This window comes from Falco punctatus, assembly GCF_963210335.1.
Source record: "Falco punctatus genome assembly, chromosome: 3".
Lineage (NCBI taxonomy): Eukaryota > Metazoa > Chordata > Aves > Falconiformes > Falconidae > Falco > Falco punctatus.
The window spans coordinates 87,511,019-87,527,844 of record NC_137582.1 but is presented as its reverse complement, the minus strand read 5'-3'; the positions used below and the strand labels follow the sequence as shown (position 1 = coordinate 87,527,844).

Below are 16,826 nucleotides of genomic sequence, written 5' to 3'. Positions count from 1 at the left end.
GCTCTGCCCTGGGAGAGGGGGACTTGCTCCAAAATACTTTCTCATTGTTGCGTGACACACCAATTCCATTGTTCTTGGGCCAAATAGGAAACAGATGGTCACTGTGCTGAAACAGGTCCTTCAGCCTTTTCCCTCATTCATTCACTTGCTGCTTGGCATCACACTTGTCCATTTAGCATGGGCAGCTCCATGTTATGTCTGCCCCAGGAGGATATCCGTGACTATCCTGTACTTCGCTCCACCCAACCTTTTGCTTGGTGTCAGCCTTAAGCTTCACCCTCCACTTGCTGAAGTTAATTTCCTTGACTCAGTGGACTTTTGGATCTGGCTCAGCAATTCAAATAATGGGATGCAAAAGAAAAGGCAGGTCAGGCAACTAAGCTTTGTCCTTACTGCTTGCCAAAAGGGTTATTTATCGGTGTGTGCAGATAGGATCTCTGCATGCAAACCCTGAGACAGAGAACAAGAGAACCATGCACTGGGACTGGAAAGATGAAAAGGACATTAATAAGTGAGAAAGTATTATTTAGTATAAACAGCTTCAGCTTTTCTCATCTCCCTGCCCTGAATTAGAACATCTAACATGGCAACCTGTCTCTTCTATCATCCCCCCGTCCCCCTCACCCTGTCCTGCCTGCTAGTGTTACTCTTCTGCCTGGGGTGGCAGCAGCATGTGTTTAGCTTTGCAGCCTTTCCGTGTTTAAAGTTCCCTGGGTGATTTATCATCGTATTTACAAATGAAGGGTTAAACTCACTCTCTTTCAGTTTAAATTGTATGAATCTCCTTCTGGCAAGCTCTTACTCAACTCAGGCTCAAACTGGCCAAATATGGTGTTTTTGTGCATGTCAAGGACCTTGCCCTATATGTGGTAGAGCTTGTTCTGTGCGCCTCATGCTCAGATTGGAGAGGGTGGGTTTGCTGGCAGTGGGAACTGAGGGAGAAAGGGAGAGAAAGATAATTACTCCAGCTGCTGAAAGGAAAAAGCTGGTGCCCGTCTAGTCCTCAGGCTGTGAGAAGGGAGCTAATGCCTGGGGGAAAAGGATCCTACCCTGAAGCAGAAATGAAGCTATTCCCAGGGCTGGGAAGAGCCCATGTTTTCAGGCATCAGATCTCTGCTTTCACGTAATTCCTGGGCAAGGATGTCTCCTAGAAGCCTCCAAATCTCAGGGCAGCCGGACAGAGTATGTGAAATACCCAGTTGTTGGGGAATTGCCATTGGAAATAGTCAAACCCAGTCCAGGGTTGGATTATTCCTTCCCCTCCAATGCTGTGGAAATAGAAGGTGCTTTGGACATACAAAATACATAGTTTGTGAGTGCCAGATTAAATGACACCTGCTTTCTAATGGTTTCATGTCTTGCAGTGGTTTTCAGGGCTGGATGAATGCTTTGCCCTGGCTGGAATGTTTATTATGACTTTTTCCCATTTGGACACTTGGCTGTCTTAATGAGCACTCTCGTTCCAGCTCTTCCCTTGGCTCTGACACTTGTTTAACTTTCTCTTCTCTTTGCTGTCTAATTTCCTGAAAATTGAGGTGATCATTCCCTTCTGCCAAATTTTGGTTGAAATTAGCCAAGAGATTGAAAAAACATTAGGAGGACGGAAGAAATAAGAGCTGACGAACACACAAGTAAACACTGAGAGTGATCCTTGTTTCCTCTAATAAGAATCTACAAGGAGTTTGCTAGCACTCTCCACCACACATCCTTAGGTCTTATTCCCTGCAAATTCACAATTGCTTTGGCATTGAAACACTGCAAACAGGGATGGATGTCTTCTTTGCAAAGAGAGAGCATTGCCTGCCTCTCATTGCTTTCCTGAAGTAAAATAATTACAGATTCACACCAAATCCTATCTTCCTCATGGCAGAACCAGTCTGACTGGGGACAGGTGATAGCTAATTTTCTCATGTCTTCTCTGGTCAGCAGTGGCATACTTGCCCATGTGTAATGAAGAAAGTGATTCGTATCCAGCAACTCCTACTTTGTCCAGAAGTTTGAATGATCATGTGCTTAATTACAGCCTTTGTCTGGAAGGAGAAAGACGTGAACTTACTTTGCACAGCAGAAAGAGGGATTAACCCCACCTTACTGACTTTTGCATCTCTAAAGTTGCCCATGAGAATCAGATTTCTCATCTGGCCAGAGGAAAAACTTGGATGTTCAGTCCTAGGCATAGCCAGGAATTGTCCTTCAAGTCACATAAGCAGTCACAGACTAAGGATGTGTGGAGGCTGATGCAACGTTGGTTGTTGGGCTGGTGTTGCTGATGTTCTATTGAGCCATTTGCCTCCTCTCTGATATGCCCAGTTAGCCTACCTGTGGTCCTTCATCTCCAGGGCCCTGCTATGGATGGGCTATGGGTATTGCTGTGAGTTGTGATCTGTTTCACCCACCACGCTGTGTTCAATGTTACGTGTGCACATGGGTGGACCCCATGATCCCCAGAAAGACTAAGGCTACAATCAGGTCCTGTGAAAGTGAAGGACCCAGATAACTGGTTTAGTTTAGGACAAGCAATAGCCTGTGGGTGCCCAAGCAATGATTTAGTCCAACAGGTCATCCTAGGCCATGAGAGATCACTGCCAGTTAGAAGAGGGAGAGCACAACTCTCCACACTGCATTCCTCTTCTTTGTGGAGCAAAGTGACATAAATGGGAGGGACGCCACTCAGTTTGACCCAGATGCCCACTCACTGCATCTAGGCTTGAACCTGCTGCTTAAAGCCAGGTGGTGGATTACCAGTCCTGGACACTCCAGAGACAATCCATTTAAAACTTGGAAAGGTCTGTTTGGCCCTCCCCCAGCCCAACCCTGTCCTGAGCATGCATGGAAAATATGGAATGAAGCTCCTAAAGATACATAGAGCTAGAAATTCATGTGTTGGCATATTTCTTAAGAGCTTATACCTCCTCTATGTCCATTTGCAGCAGTAAAGCCTCAACCTTTGAAAAAAGGAGCCCAGATATACATGTACAAGCAAAGTGGGATTGTACACAGATTACTTCTCCAGACCTGAAAATGTGCACCGAGCAGCGGTGGGCACTCAGAGATCCTTCAGCACATCTCTAATGAGGCTTGATAGTACCGGTCACCTTAAAGTGCTAATAAAGGATTTACACCTCCTCTTGCTTGTTTATACCACACCGTGTAAAGTCTCTCCTGAAATGTTTAGTTGTCTACAATGCCTTACTGATACCGTTGCATTTCTTATGTCCATCCCTCTTTTCTGCATTACCAGATCTTGGCCTTGGAGTGAGAGAAATGTTATCTTGGATAATGCTCTATAGAGCGTGCTGTTAGCATTTAGAAGACCAATACCTCATAGCCTGTCAGGGCTAGTACCAAGTGCCATCTGTCACGAGGGAGCATGGAGTGACAACTCTGCAGTAGATGCCGTGTATTTCTAGCTCTGATACTTTAAAAGAAATCAGAGCATGACTTCTGTGTGCATCCCTCTCTGTCCTTTGTGGACCATTATAATGTAAGAGGAAAGCACGTATTTTGGGGAGAAATTTTTTTCCAAGAGGGTTTAAATTCTTTTTTTAAACATGGATTTGGATTTGTATAGGTCCAGTCACTAAAGATGGTTTTGCGGCCGTCTTCTTGGGAGGTTGTAACAGTAAGAGATAAATGCATTTGATTTTATTGAGTTTACAGTAATCCATCCAGCATTTCAAGGGTGACTGGGACAAAGTGCTAGAAATGTCAGTTTGGAATAACAGCTGTCACGGCTGTGTAAAAGAACTCTGCAGTGAAAATTACCATATAGGCACATACAGAAACTTCACAGGCAAGTGCAAAAACATCGCGGGAGATTAAACTGAACAACATCTGCCCAGTGCATTGCTGCTTGCTTGTGAAAAGGAAATTTAAAATTGCAGATTTAGTGATCTTTGAGCACTTTTCCCTCTTTCTGCCTTTGGCTGCCTGGTTGCTCTGTCCGTGGCAAGAAGCCTGAGAAGGACAGCGGGGGAAGAGCAGCAACAGAGGTTTGCTGTTGGGGAACACCCGGGGTCCTGCATGGCCCAGGAATGCAGGACAGAAGAGACAATGTTTGCACCCCAGGGAGCACAGGGAATGAAAGTGGCATATATGCAGGTAAGGATAAAAGGGTGATGCAGCAGTGTGAGAGGTCAGGTCCACCATGAGCAGCAGACCAGCCTGGCATGGATGCAGCTCTGCAGCCCAGCACTCACTTCAAGGTGTGCTGCTCTTTTGACTGCAGGGAGAAACTGAGGCACAGAGCCAGGAGTAGGCTTGGCCCAGGTAATGTAGCAAGATGGGAGACCTGCTCAGGTAGCAGACATTTTTTGAGGTATCTCAGGATGGACAACCAAATCTTCACTGTTTGGGAGACTGGTTTCTGTGTTTTCCTTTGCTAGGCACGTATGACACTGTGCTGTGCAGACAGACCCCACGGTGCCTTCAGGGTCTGGCAGATTTTGGATTAACCAGGTCAACCTGGAAAAACTTGGAGCTCTCGGTGAGCATGTTGCTGTGAAGTCAGGGAGCATTTCTGAAGGTGCCTGGTTAAGGACCTTGGAAAAGATCTGCTTTTCCTTAGACTGACCCAGCAAGCAAGTTCAGAGAAAGAAAACAGCATCTTTCCTAGAGCTGAGCTTGCACCCTGCTGCACATTCAAACAGAGGTAAAACATCCCCCATCAGAGCTGATCCCATGCCAGGCAGTGCACCGCCTTCTCTCATCGTTTCCAAAACCTTCCTGAACGCATTTGCCTACAATGTTATTATGCCTGGGAATACACAGAACAAGATATCACCCTACTCCTTACAAGAGCTGGCATAGTACTTTTAATGAGGGGAAGCCAGTACCTTTGCACACTTTTCACCACCCCCCATCCCCTTGAGAAACAACCAAATACCACAGCACTGCCCCAAAACCCAAGAGCAGAGGAGCTTACAGCAAGACAAGCCCCTTGCAGCCCCTCAGAGCTGCCAGCACAGCTCAGCTTTCCGGGTTGGGCTCCTCCTGACAAACTTCCACACCTGCTGCACAGACAGAACCAGGGGCTTCCTGAACTGCTCATCCATGTGTTCAGTGCAGGACCCTCTCCACTGCCATCCCTGCTGCAATAGCCATGCTTTCCACTCTGGACTTGGGGTCCAGTCTCCAGCAATTCCCTCCCGGCCCCCTGATGTCACTTCTCCAATCCCATGCTCCCTATTTCTCTCTGACCAATATCCCAAAGCATTCACTGCAATGGTCCCTGCAGTATATTCCTCCATGACGGACTGACTTACCTCTGGCCCGATCTCCCGTCTATGTTAGAGGAACTGGTGGTAAGAAAATTTCCTCGTGGACCTGAATGCTATCACCCCAGGAAAGAGACATCTGTTCCTACAAGCAGAACAACTGGAGTGACTACAGAATACGAAGAAATGCCTAATCTCTCTCTCCCCCCGCCCCCCCTTCTAAATATAGCCTTGCAACTAATGGGAAAAAATACACACTACCCAAAAAAAAAAAAAATTTCCACTTGTCTTTACTGTTCAGAATTTCTCCCAAACATCTGGCTTCTTGCCCTAAATCTCTCTGAAATTTATGAAGTGCTGGAAACGCTAGAGAGGGCCCCAGCCTTCCTCACAATGCTAATGCCTGAACATCTCTAATAAACTAAAACTGATGTTGCTGCCCCCTTTTCCCCTCCCCAGGTCATTTTTCCTGTGACTCTGTAGGAACAAAAAACTCCTTACTGAGAACTCACCAGCTCAAGGCCATCACAATGCCACTGAGCTACCACCATGTGACACTAGACGAAAGTACCTCTCTTTTCATCTTCCTGACATGAACTGGGATTAGGCAGAAGCATCCCTGGCAGTTGCAGGAAGGTGCTGGATCAAATGCCACAAAGCCTGTGACATGTTTTAAACCAACCCAGCTGTCCAGACCCTGAGAAAAAAACTGGCACAGGGAGACAAAGGGTGACCCTGCACACTTTGGTGATGCTCTGGCTAGAGTCATTTCAGAGAGGGGTTAGTAAGACCTATCCAAGGACTGGGCTGAAATGGCTGAGCGTAGATGAGTCGAGGGTGGAAACAGAGAGTCTGAGATTCCACTGAGGAGCCCCCAACACGTTCCTCCATCCTCACACAACCCTTCCCTACTGGTGGTAGAGTCATTGTGAGTACCGGCTCGCTCTCAGAGTGGGGATTTAAGTATCCCTTCAGCCTGGGCTGCATTACAAGAGGCTAAGATTGAGCAAAGCATAATGAACTATCCAATTGTTGAGATGGGTTCAAAGGACATGGCCACATCAGCTTTGAAGATGTCTCTGCTGACCAAGGCTATAAAGACATTGAACACAATCTCCCAAATCCCCTAAAGTCCCACCTCATGATGGGATACTCCCTGCTCTAAATTGGGTACCAAAACCCCCATCTTTAGTGGGGCTTGCACAGATGTTCTCTCCAGAAGGGTTTACAGTAACTTTAGAGGTCCCTTCTGAGAAAAAAGGCAGAAAAAAGTAAAGTGAGAAGTTGCATCCAATTTAGTTGTTTAGAAAGACAGGGAGGATGGATGATGGATTTTAGTATCAGCCCTGGACTGCTCTTTTCCCTCATCCTTTAGATAAAGACAACACTGGTGCCAATGCAATAAACACACAGGATATGGCCCGTCACAACATGACAGGATCAACTGAGAAGCATTGAATTCCAGGTCAAAAGGCCAAATCCATAAATAGAGAAGAGGTAAACTCCACACATGCATGTCTCACTGGAGCACAAACAGTAGCTATGGTTATTAGAGAAGGTTGACCTCATTTTCTGGAATTAGTTTTTCACCCTTGGATCTTTCCCAGGAAGACTGAGCTGATCTTTTTTGTCTGGTTATTTTATTGATTTTCTATTTTGAGTTTTCTCACATTGAGGGGCACATTTTTCCCCCAATTTCAGGAACATCCTTCTTGACTCCTCTGGGCTCCCCTGTTCAGGAGAGTCAGGGAGCTACTGGAGAGGGTCCAGTGAAGGGCTACAAAGATGATTAGGACACTGGAGCATCTCCCTGATGAAGAAAGGCTAAGAGAGCTGGGCCTGTTCAGCCTGGAGAAGAGAAGACTGAGAGGGGAGCTCATCAATGTCTACAAATATCTCAAAAGTGAGTGTCAAGAGGACAGTGCCAGGCTCTTTTCAGTGGTGCCCAGTGACAGGACAAGGGGCAATGGGCATAAACTGCAACACAGGCAGTTCCATCTGAATATGAGGAAGGATTTCTTTACCTTGAGGGTGACAGAGCACTGAGACAGGGTGCCCGGGGAGGTTGTGGAGTCTCCTTCTCTGGAGTGCAACCTGCTCTAGGAGAACTTGCTTTAGAGAGGATTGGACTAGATGATCTCCAGAGGTCTCTTTCAACCCTGACAATTCTATGATTCTGTGACTTTATTGCCTCCTCATACAGGCATCCAGCCTTTCACAGCTGACCTCCAACTCAGGCATGTGCCTGGGCTCTCATCTGCTTTTCACTTCCTTATGACCTGGAAAGCAAGTGTGATTGGAAGGTCTCCATGGGCCCTGTCTAGGTAATAAGCTTGCCTTCAGTTCCTTCCATCCTGGGAGTTGGACAGGAGGAAGAACAAAAGAGAAGAAACCAACCCATGGTTCAGCATTGGACAGGGCGGGTAAACTTGGACCCTAGTAATTCTTATTGCATATGGTGGCAAATGCTTAAGTTTCCCCTAGCCTATCAAAAAAACTTTTGTACTTAGGGAATAGCCCTCTGGAGTTACAAATGCAAGACTGTAAGAAAGAGGAGATTTTTCTCCAGGATGTGATATTGGTGTCTGCACTCTGTTCACCTGCTCTGGGACTGCCTGACCCTTCCTATGTGAGGACTGGCTTAGTTTTGTGCATCTGCGTGATGCATGTGAGCTTTGTTCCCCTCCCTGTGTACAGGAAAATGAGTGCCCTGCACTCCCCCACTATCTCAGACTTTCCCTCCTTGCTGGATTTAGAGCTAGACTCAGAGTGGCAACAGCTGCAAAGTTTCAAATTGTGCCTGAGATAGTGCAGAGCTTGCCATATTGGGAAGCAGATGCTGCTGTTAAGGTGGAGAAGGCAGGTCTGGGCTCAGGGCCACGCTTTGTCCCAGACGCGGTTCCCACACTTGACTTCAGGAGGATTTGCAACTGTATCTGATGAATGAAGAGTTTCTATCATGTCTTGATTTTCAGTCATTTATCACTCTCCCAGAGGAAGGGGGAAAGGCAGAAAAAAAAGAGTAAAGCTTTAGTAAGCAGAAAATTTTCAAGCTTCTTCATTGGATATGTAACAGTATTAAACATTGGAGTGGATGTCTTGAGATTGTAGGTGGAAGAAGGTATTGGCTCAGCTGAAATTAGCACATAGGAGAAGGAATAATATTTATGGCAGGGAAGGGTGCTACTAGCCTGTAACATTTCCTAGCAATCCCTTAACCTTGCCGTGTAAAATAGGACTCTGTTTAAAGTCTTCTGTGGCACAGTGCAGCAAAGCAGGAGGTCAGACAGTTCTGAAGGAGGGGGAAGAAAGCTGATGCCACACACCTCCCCGTCAAGATATCTCCTCTGTTTTTGTCAGAAGTGTACACTTTCCCAGTCCCATTCAAAAAGAGGAGTTGAGTGTCCTTTCATCCCCTGCTGCAGAAGAAGAGGTTGAGATTGGGCACAGTGTAATGAACTATCACACAGCTGAGATGGGGTCAAGGCAGATGGCAGGATCAGCTTTCAAAAAGTCTCTGTTGACCAACTCTGTAAGGACCCAAACCACAACCTGGTGTCTGAACATACTTGTTTACCTGTTGGTTTGTTGGGTTTTTTTGAGGAAGCTGTATTTAGGCTCTGCTGAGGATCTGCTGAGCAGATCCTTACAAATGAATTATCTTCTTCAGTGGTGAAAGAGTTTCTACCCAAGAAGGTCCTAGACCCAGACATGACAGAATCAAAACTCAGAAAATTAAGGAGCTTTTACTCATGGTCATTACTGTATGGAGGACACTGAAGAATGTGATCCTCACTGTGTGGAGGGCACTGAAAGGTGAGATCTTATTGAGCTGACTGGGAAACCTCTTTTTATCAACTACTTCAACAAGAGTGAACTTGTATCACCATAGGCCACCTCCATTGAATGTTCTCATGTTTTCCCTCCAACACATGTATTCCTGAGGTATTTTACCACTGTCTTGCTTCTGCACCAGGAAGCAGGAGAACCAGAAGGAGAAATAGGAGTAAGTAATGCCCACAGTAACAACACACACACACAAACCAAGTCTGGCCTCAGAAGACTGCTTGCAAGGAGAGGTTGCCCAGCTGACACAGCTGCAGGCTTAATGGAGAGGCAACAGTAGGTGGCCTCTGCTCCCTGCCAGGTGAGTAAACCCTTTGTCATGGCAGATAAAGTTAATGACAGGGAGGAGAGTCTACATCTGTTTTACCCTCCTCTCCCCAGCTACTCTTCCTTCTAGTCAATCTGTTCCAGAAGATGCCTAGGCCTTAATAAGTGCTCGAAAACATTCATGTAGGTCCCTATGATATGCACTGCCCATGAGTCCCAAATTCTTGATTCTTTATAGTCTCCAGGACTATTGTGGGATGCTGTGAATCAGATTCAGAACTGAATATGTTCTCACGGATGGACCAAAGGTGGAGAAGTTGCTGCACTGGTCCACTCTCCAAAAGTCACCTTTTACAGATTATAACTGCCAGGAAAGTACCACACTGCATTTGGTTTAGGGGGCAATCGGTGACACCGAGACTCTCCCCAAATGTGTAGGAATTTCCTTGCAAAGGGGCTTGATCAGGTATGCTTCAACCCCATCATGCTTCCTTATCATTAAGAAGTGAGACATATGATGCCTCACCCTCGAAGGAAAACCTTGGACAGCAGTGTGGGAACTCAATCCCCTTTGGCAATTCCCAAGGTGTGCTTTGTTGAAACAATAGCATGGCAAATGGGTGGATCCTGAAAGTAGATCCAGTTTTTTTCTGGTACCTTTGGTAGAGTTCATGGGAAGTCCAGTTGAAAGAACCTTGAAGACTGGGGCTGACATCTGTATCCAGCCTGGCTTTAGGCTTGTGGCATTTGCTCACTTGGAGCCAAGCAGAGGAACATGTGGCTTCAGCTACTGGGCTGGTTAATCTCTGCTGTTCTCATGGTGATCCGGGTGTGCTATGCTGGGACATCTGGGAGATCAGAGACCCCTTTGGGATCTGAACCCTGAAACGTTAATGATGGCTGTGCCTAAGGTGGTAGCTGCAGGGGCTGTAGGGAAAGATCAGAGCACTTTCTACTGATCCCTAGACAGAATCTGCAAGGAAGAGACAACTTTTGTCCCTCTGCTGCAATGCTGGGGCAGAAATACCAAAGAGGCAAAGAAACATGAGCTGCTTCTGCCTGGAAAAGGAGGGCTTGGACAGCTTCCCCTGCTCATGTTCAACGCCCCAAGGCCTATTGCCTGACTTTCAGCATGGACGACAGAGGCTGTGGGGAACCATAGAAGATGGTCCAGCTGCTTCTGTAATGGTGTCTCAGCAGGGCCCAGAGGCAGCTGCACTGTGTGATATAAGAAGCTCAGCAGAGAGCAGTCAGCGTCTTCTGCCAACTGCTTGAGATCACAGGCACTTCCCAGCACCCACTGGGCTGTTGCTCACTGTTCTCAGAGGACTGCAAAGGCCAGAGGTCACCATTAGCTTGTGGCCCTGCCTCGGAACAGGCTTCCCATCCACGTGTTTATACAGGGAGGGAGATCAGACAGTCACCATATGGGAGCTTCCACTGATGGGATCCAGCCGTGATTTGTCTGTTTGATGAGGAACAGGGAAAGACAAGTGATTGCTAAATGACGGTTGTAGCTCCTGTTGGGTAAGTCAGGCACAGGGGAGAAAGTCTGTAGGAGCCAGTTTCCTGCCTGCCTGGCTGCATATTTGGGAATTGTCTTTTCTGACCATTGCCTCCCCCTCCATTTTTCTCCCCAGGGCATGACAGTTTTGCTGATGGACTTGCTGAGCTGGAAGAAAAATGAAGACATCTGCAGGGCATGAAGAGCAAGTTGCTCCTCTGGGTGACCCTAAGGTCTCTCCTGGGTGACTCGTTTGAATTACATCAGTCCTGACTTTCTCCAGTTCTTGCATGACATGTGGCGTGAAGTTGGATGTGCCCTGTCCTGGTGTAAATGTACCCTGTGGGGGTGAGCCAGGATCCCTCTCTTCTTTGCAGTGTGCCCATTTCACCATAACTCTCACAACAGTGAGGTTTCTGACAAGGTTCTTCAGTCAAAGCACCAACAAAATGAGCCACAGAGACCATTTGGCCACCCAAAAAGTCATGTTGTGTTTCAGCTGCCCCTTGTGATCCAGCCCATGTTGGGATCCCTTGCAGGGTCCCACTCTGACCTTTCTGGCCCACCAACCCAGCACTGGCCAGCAGCCACTTCTTGTTCTTTTTTTGATATTTTTTCAGTTTCAAGAGCTAATTGCCAAGAACACAACATCCAGTGTCACAACCTCACTGCAGAGCTCTCCCCATTCCCAGCAAACTATTTCCTGCTGGGTTTGTTTGTTACTGGGCACATAGGGACACTGGTGCTTGGAGGGGAAAGCTACGCAGGCAGCCAGGGCTTTGGCATTGCTTGGGCACATGTGCCCTGGAGAGGTCAGAACCGGGTGGAGTGGCTCTTGCCCAGCTCTGGCTCGAGGGCTGCAAAGCAGGAATCGGCAGGACGCTTGGCATGGCTGCACTGAGACATGGCTTGAGGGTGGTCGAGAGAACCCTTAGACAACTCTCAGCACTCTGCTCTTGCACCTCAGGAGGTGGGAAGCACAGCGTGGCAGGGCTGAGCCAGAAAACCTTGAACGCAAAGTGTACTGTGTCCTGTGACGCTGCAGAGGCCAGAAGGGGCATTCACAAACACATAGCAAAGAAGTGGCGGGGGACATAGGGGACCAGTCTGGTACCTCCACCTGCTCTGATTTAGCAGCAAACATGAACCTGACAAAGGGCGGTGGGGTGCTCTCAGGGACATCTGTTCAGTGGCCGGGGTCCTTTGCTGTATGAGCAACCTAGCCCAGGAGGAAGGACACCTGCATCTCAGAAAATCTGGTCTTTGGACCCACGCCTCTCAAATGGCTTTAGAGAAAGACATCCTCTCCCTGCTCTCTTACTGCAAACATGTTAATCCTCCTCTCCCATCCTCTTTGTTTGCCTGGTTTGTAGAGATTTTGAATGGCTCAGGGCAGGGCTGTCTTTTGTTAGACATGCACAGAGCTCAGCAATGCTCTGATCTGGAACAGAGCAGCATAAATCTGATGGATTATCGTAGGAAATGCCACAGTGATGAAAAACTCTATAGGAGCAGAAAGAAAAGAAAGGGCCCCATCTGGGGAGAAAAAAACCCCACAGTCACCCTGTTGCTGCCTGGTTACAAGTGATTCCTAAAATTGCTGCCTCTGGAAGAGGCTGGTACATTTGCTGATTATTTTTTTTTTTTTGGCCTGTTATTTTGGAGGGGGTGTTTTCCTTTGTGTTTTCAGCTGTTTGGAATTACAGCTCCTGTCCCTGCATGCAGTTCCTGCTCCTGCAGCAAGCTCTGTGTGAGGCGCCTCACTGGGAACAAAAAAACACCTTCTGGGGAGGTGGCTCAGTTTCCCTATCGTTGAAATGACCCCTCTATGTGTGATTTAAATTTGTTACTGGAAATTGCAATGCCAGACTAATTAGTTTTCTCTTGAAGACTAATAGGTGGGCAGCAGAATCCAGCAGGCACTGTATGTGGTGGTGGTGGTGGGTTTTGCTATAGGATCATGGACCCTTTTGTTTTTCACATGGGGCAGATGGAACATGCTGTGGACTTGAGTCAGGTGGAAACATGATGGTTCAGAAATCCCGGGATTTTTCTCTGCCTGGGATGAGGATATAGACAGGAAAAATTGCCACTGCTGGTTATCAAGGAGGCCCTGAACTCACTGAGGTGTGAGCAGTGCCTGGCATGGTGGAGGGAAGATCCAGGCCCTACTCCAGTTTGTGTTTGTGGCCTCAAAGCAAATTTTTTATCAGCAGCAAAAGCTCAACCTGCCACTGCCTAATCATTCCTTTCCATAACTTCATTTTCTTAGATATCCTGAGTCTTTGTTATGTTAGGAGGTGCTGCAAGGTGCTATTTGACATGCCCTTTTTGTTGTCTGGAGGAATTTTTTTTCTACAAAAGCATTATTAGATGTAATAAATAGTGTTAAAATGGCTAATGAAAGGGGGATGTGTCTCTGCATTGGAAAAGGTCCAAACCAAAGCACTGAGAATGACCTGAGGACCAGCAAACATGACCCACCAGGACAAACCAGCAGAACTGGGCTTGTTTAATCTAGAGAAGAGATGACTGAAGCCAGACCTGATAACAGGTCTGTGAAATGTCTGCAGCAGCTTTCCTGGGAATGGTGCAAGGTGGGTTCATCTTGCAGGGCTTAGTTCATTAATACAAGTCTGTATGAAATCACCATCCCAGTTTGTGATGGTCCCAGTGTAGAGACCTCCTTTGGTTAGGAGGAGTCTTATTCTTTGTGTCTTTTAGGGAAAGGATGTGTGATCAGCATCCCTGCCCTCTGTAATACAGAGTTAGAGCTGCAGCAGCAGCCAGGGTAGCCAGAGAATCCTCCCACAGTGCTAGCACCACAGGTTAATCCCATGGCTGTAACACAACCTAATGGCACCTTCTTTTGGTCAAATTCTGCTGGCTTCTTTAAAGCAAAAATCCAGCCTGCTGTGGTTACTAAATTGGGCTCTGCTTCTTTGGGTGTCTTTCCATTTTCCAAGAAAAATAAACTGCAGGCTCGGTATTTTTAGATATGCCATCTGATCATAGCTAGTCATATATCAGGCCCAATACTGTGAGTCAAGATGCTGAGCTCTGCTGCTGAACTCCCTTGGGCAAGAACTAGTGGCTTGAGCCATCCTGAGTGTATTAATAAATCAGCATGTTTAAAATAATCATGTGCTTTCCTAGGTAAACTGCTCACGAGGAACCGTACTATTGGGATTTATTATTGCTAGTGTCTTAGTAGCTCCGAATTTCTGGGTGAACTTAATACTGTCGTGAGTGGGAGATTAATAGCCTTGGTGTGAGACAGACCTAATCTAGGCAGGGGCCAGATGCAACATGACTCCCCCTTCCTTCCTCTCTCCCACCAGTGACACCGATTCCTGTTGTCTGCCCCTTGCTATGTCAGTCCTGGGTACCCTCCGAGGCAGCTGGCGGTCAGAGTGAACTTTATGGTGGCTTCATGCAACAATGGGATGTGACAACCGTCTCTGTGCTGCTGATCTGAATCTGCGTTGCTGAGACACAGGTGGGAAATGCATATGCAGTACTCCCAACGTTGTCAAACCCCTTTGTGGGTTGTGGGAGAAGAGGCAACTTAAGGGCAGCACGTTTCCCTGGGCTGTATCTTCTCCCTGCTCATGCAACCCTACCCTATGCAACCCTGCCCTGTGTAACCCTGCTCCACAACTCAGCCCTGGACCCCCTCAGAAAGTATCTTCTCAACCTGTCTTGCCCAACAGTGCACAAATGTGGAGTTATTGATGTATTATAAATCTGATCCCTGCTACCTTGCTCCAGCCTTCACAAGCCTGTGTCTCTAATACCAGCACAGCTTGGAGACAATTTTCTGTGCATTTGATCAAAGCAGCAGGAAGACTTGAGGCTGGTGTGTGAAAAATGGGTTGCCTTGTTCCTGTAAGTTTATTTGTTGAGCTACTTCATGACTCTAATGACAATCAATTTATCCACCTAATTGGTAGCTGGAGACAGCATAACACAGCTTGGCAGCCAGGATTTTTCTCAGAGATGTATTGCTTGGCATATTCAACCAGGGCAAAAGGAACCAGCCTGGCTGCTGGGTAAAAGCAACTCTGCAAGTGCCAAGCAGGTGAAACCTGGCATGACAACCCAGCTTTCTTTCTCCATCCTGCCAGAAAAGAATCCTAGGGATGAGGACGAAATTGCATCTGGCTAAAAGTCCCACTAATAAGCCTGCTAGTGCATTGGCCTCCCTACTGAAATGGATAATGCCGAGTCAAGCTGTGCTGGTTGTAGGGGAAGGCATGCTCCACGTGTTCAGTTTGCACTGGCTGTCAGCGGCTCCTGCAGAGTGGACACACCAGCAAGGGTGCTCATACACCCTGCTGAGAGGAGAGGCTGGTTGCACCACAGTGGCTCTGGGCAGTGGAGGTCGGTGCCCACCACTCTGCCACATAAACCATCCACCAGCAATCTCCTGTCCTCTGCACTGGAATGCTAGACACCCCCTTTATGTCATACAAGAAACCGGTTGCCCTGCTGAGCCTGCCTCAGTGCCCTCTCCTGCTGTGCCTAGGTCCCACTTTACTATCATTCTGGGTCTGTTGCTCTGAGAGGACCCTGGTCAGTTATGAACACTTGCCATGGTCTCCGTGTGGGTCTGCATGCTCAGACCTCAGTGCCATTTCACTTTGCTAATGCCTACCTGTGGTGAATGAGCTACTCTAATGTAGGTCTTTGCAGCTGTTTGTAGCTCTGGATGAAACAGAAATTTGGCAGACTTCCACAGCATTCCCAATCTCATACATAAAGCCAAAGCTTTCTTGTGATTGCTTCACTGTGGGGTAGCTCCCCAAAGAGACCCAAATCCATCTCTTCAGGCATCCCATAGAGAGGGCTGACAACCTCAGTTCATGCAGGGATGGGGAGCTGTCTAGTGGACCACCACACTGGGAGCCATGCTCCACTTTTGTTAGCCTTAGAGGAATTTCCCAGAGCCCAGTTGTTTTGCCAGGAATTTTTGGAAAAGGTGTCTGGAGCCATGAACAAGAGGGGACATTTGACAGTAAATCTTTTTGCACCAGCATGGAAGAAGTAGTCTTTTCTGTTGTGTGATAATGGCTGTAGTGGTGCTTTTCAGGCTGTGATAGATGAGATGCACATCTTTTATGGATTATGTGTAAGAGGTAATAAAGTATTCCGTTCCTCTGTGTCTATACACTAATGGCATATCGATCCCAGTAAATATCATGCTGAGACTGAACAGCAGCATCCCTGGTTAGTGTTATCTTGACAGGTGACATAATTTCTTTGGTTGTCACAGCCAGCTCAGCCTAGTCTCATCTGACCCCCACAGCTTCACTGATCCCATTTGCTCTGGCCCTGGGCTTCACCTTTCTATTCCCCTGATTCATCCTTGACCTCAGCACAACTACTTCTGTCTCTGGACTTTGTCATGCTTAGCTGGACTCTGCTGTGCCTCTCTAGGAGTTACTGGATGGGAAGTGTTTCTCTGCTAAGCCGTCAATAGGATTTGCTCAGTTATCTGTAATCAGTTGTTTTGAGTGGGACCACAATCTACAGCTAAAGGCTACAGATTAAAATGCAAGTATTAAAACTGGAGGAGAGGTATAAGAGGGAGCAAGCAGGGATAGCAAGATCTTTGAAATAGTTACAGGTGGGTTTGCTAAGAAGGTGCAGACATTCCTCAGAAGGAGCTATAGACTTTACTTTAGATCTCACAGGAAGTTTGCTAATGTGCACATTTAGGTAATCCATAGTCTCACCTCCCCCTAAATGTAGCAACTAGGCATTTATAGAAACCTGCTATAACAGGTTTGGATGTCTCCATTTTTAGATGTCAGGACTCACATTTCCTTAAAGGGTGAGGTTTCCCTGAACATGCTGAGCACCTGTCTGATAAACATTCCTGTTTATGTGTCTCCAGACTGTTAAAATGCAGAAAGACAAAGTCCCATAGCCCTTCTGACAAGTTGGAGTGCAGGGTTTGGCCTTCCCCCCTGAAGGGGGATGTAGGGGCA

General features: G+C 47.2%; 1 protein-coding gene across 2 annotated transcripts in view; it reads right to left on the bottom strand.

Annotated features, from left to right (window-relative positions):
- Nucleotides 1-16,826, bottom strand: part of GPR20 (G protein-coupled receptor 20) — a 30,188-nt gene that overhangs the window by 6,378 nt on the left and 6,984 nt on the right. Inside the window, exon 2 of one of the 2 annotated variants that reach the window (XM_080381094.1) lies at nt 5,265-5,361. The exons of the other annotated variant lie outside the window; for it this stretch is intronic. The gene's annotated coding sequence lies outside the window, so the exon portion shown is untranslated. The remainder of the gene's footprint in view (nt 1-5,264; nt 5,362-16,826) is intronic. 2 annotated transcript variants of the gene reach the window in all.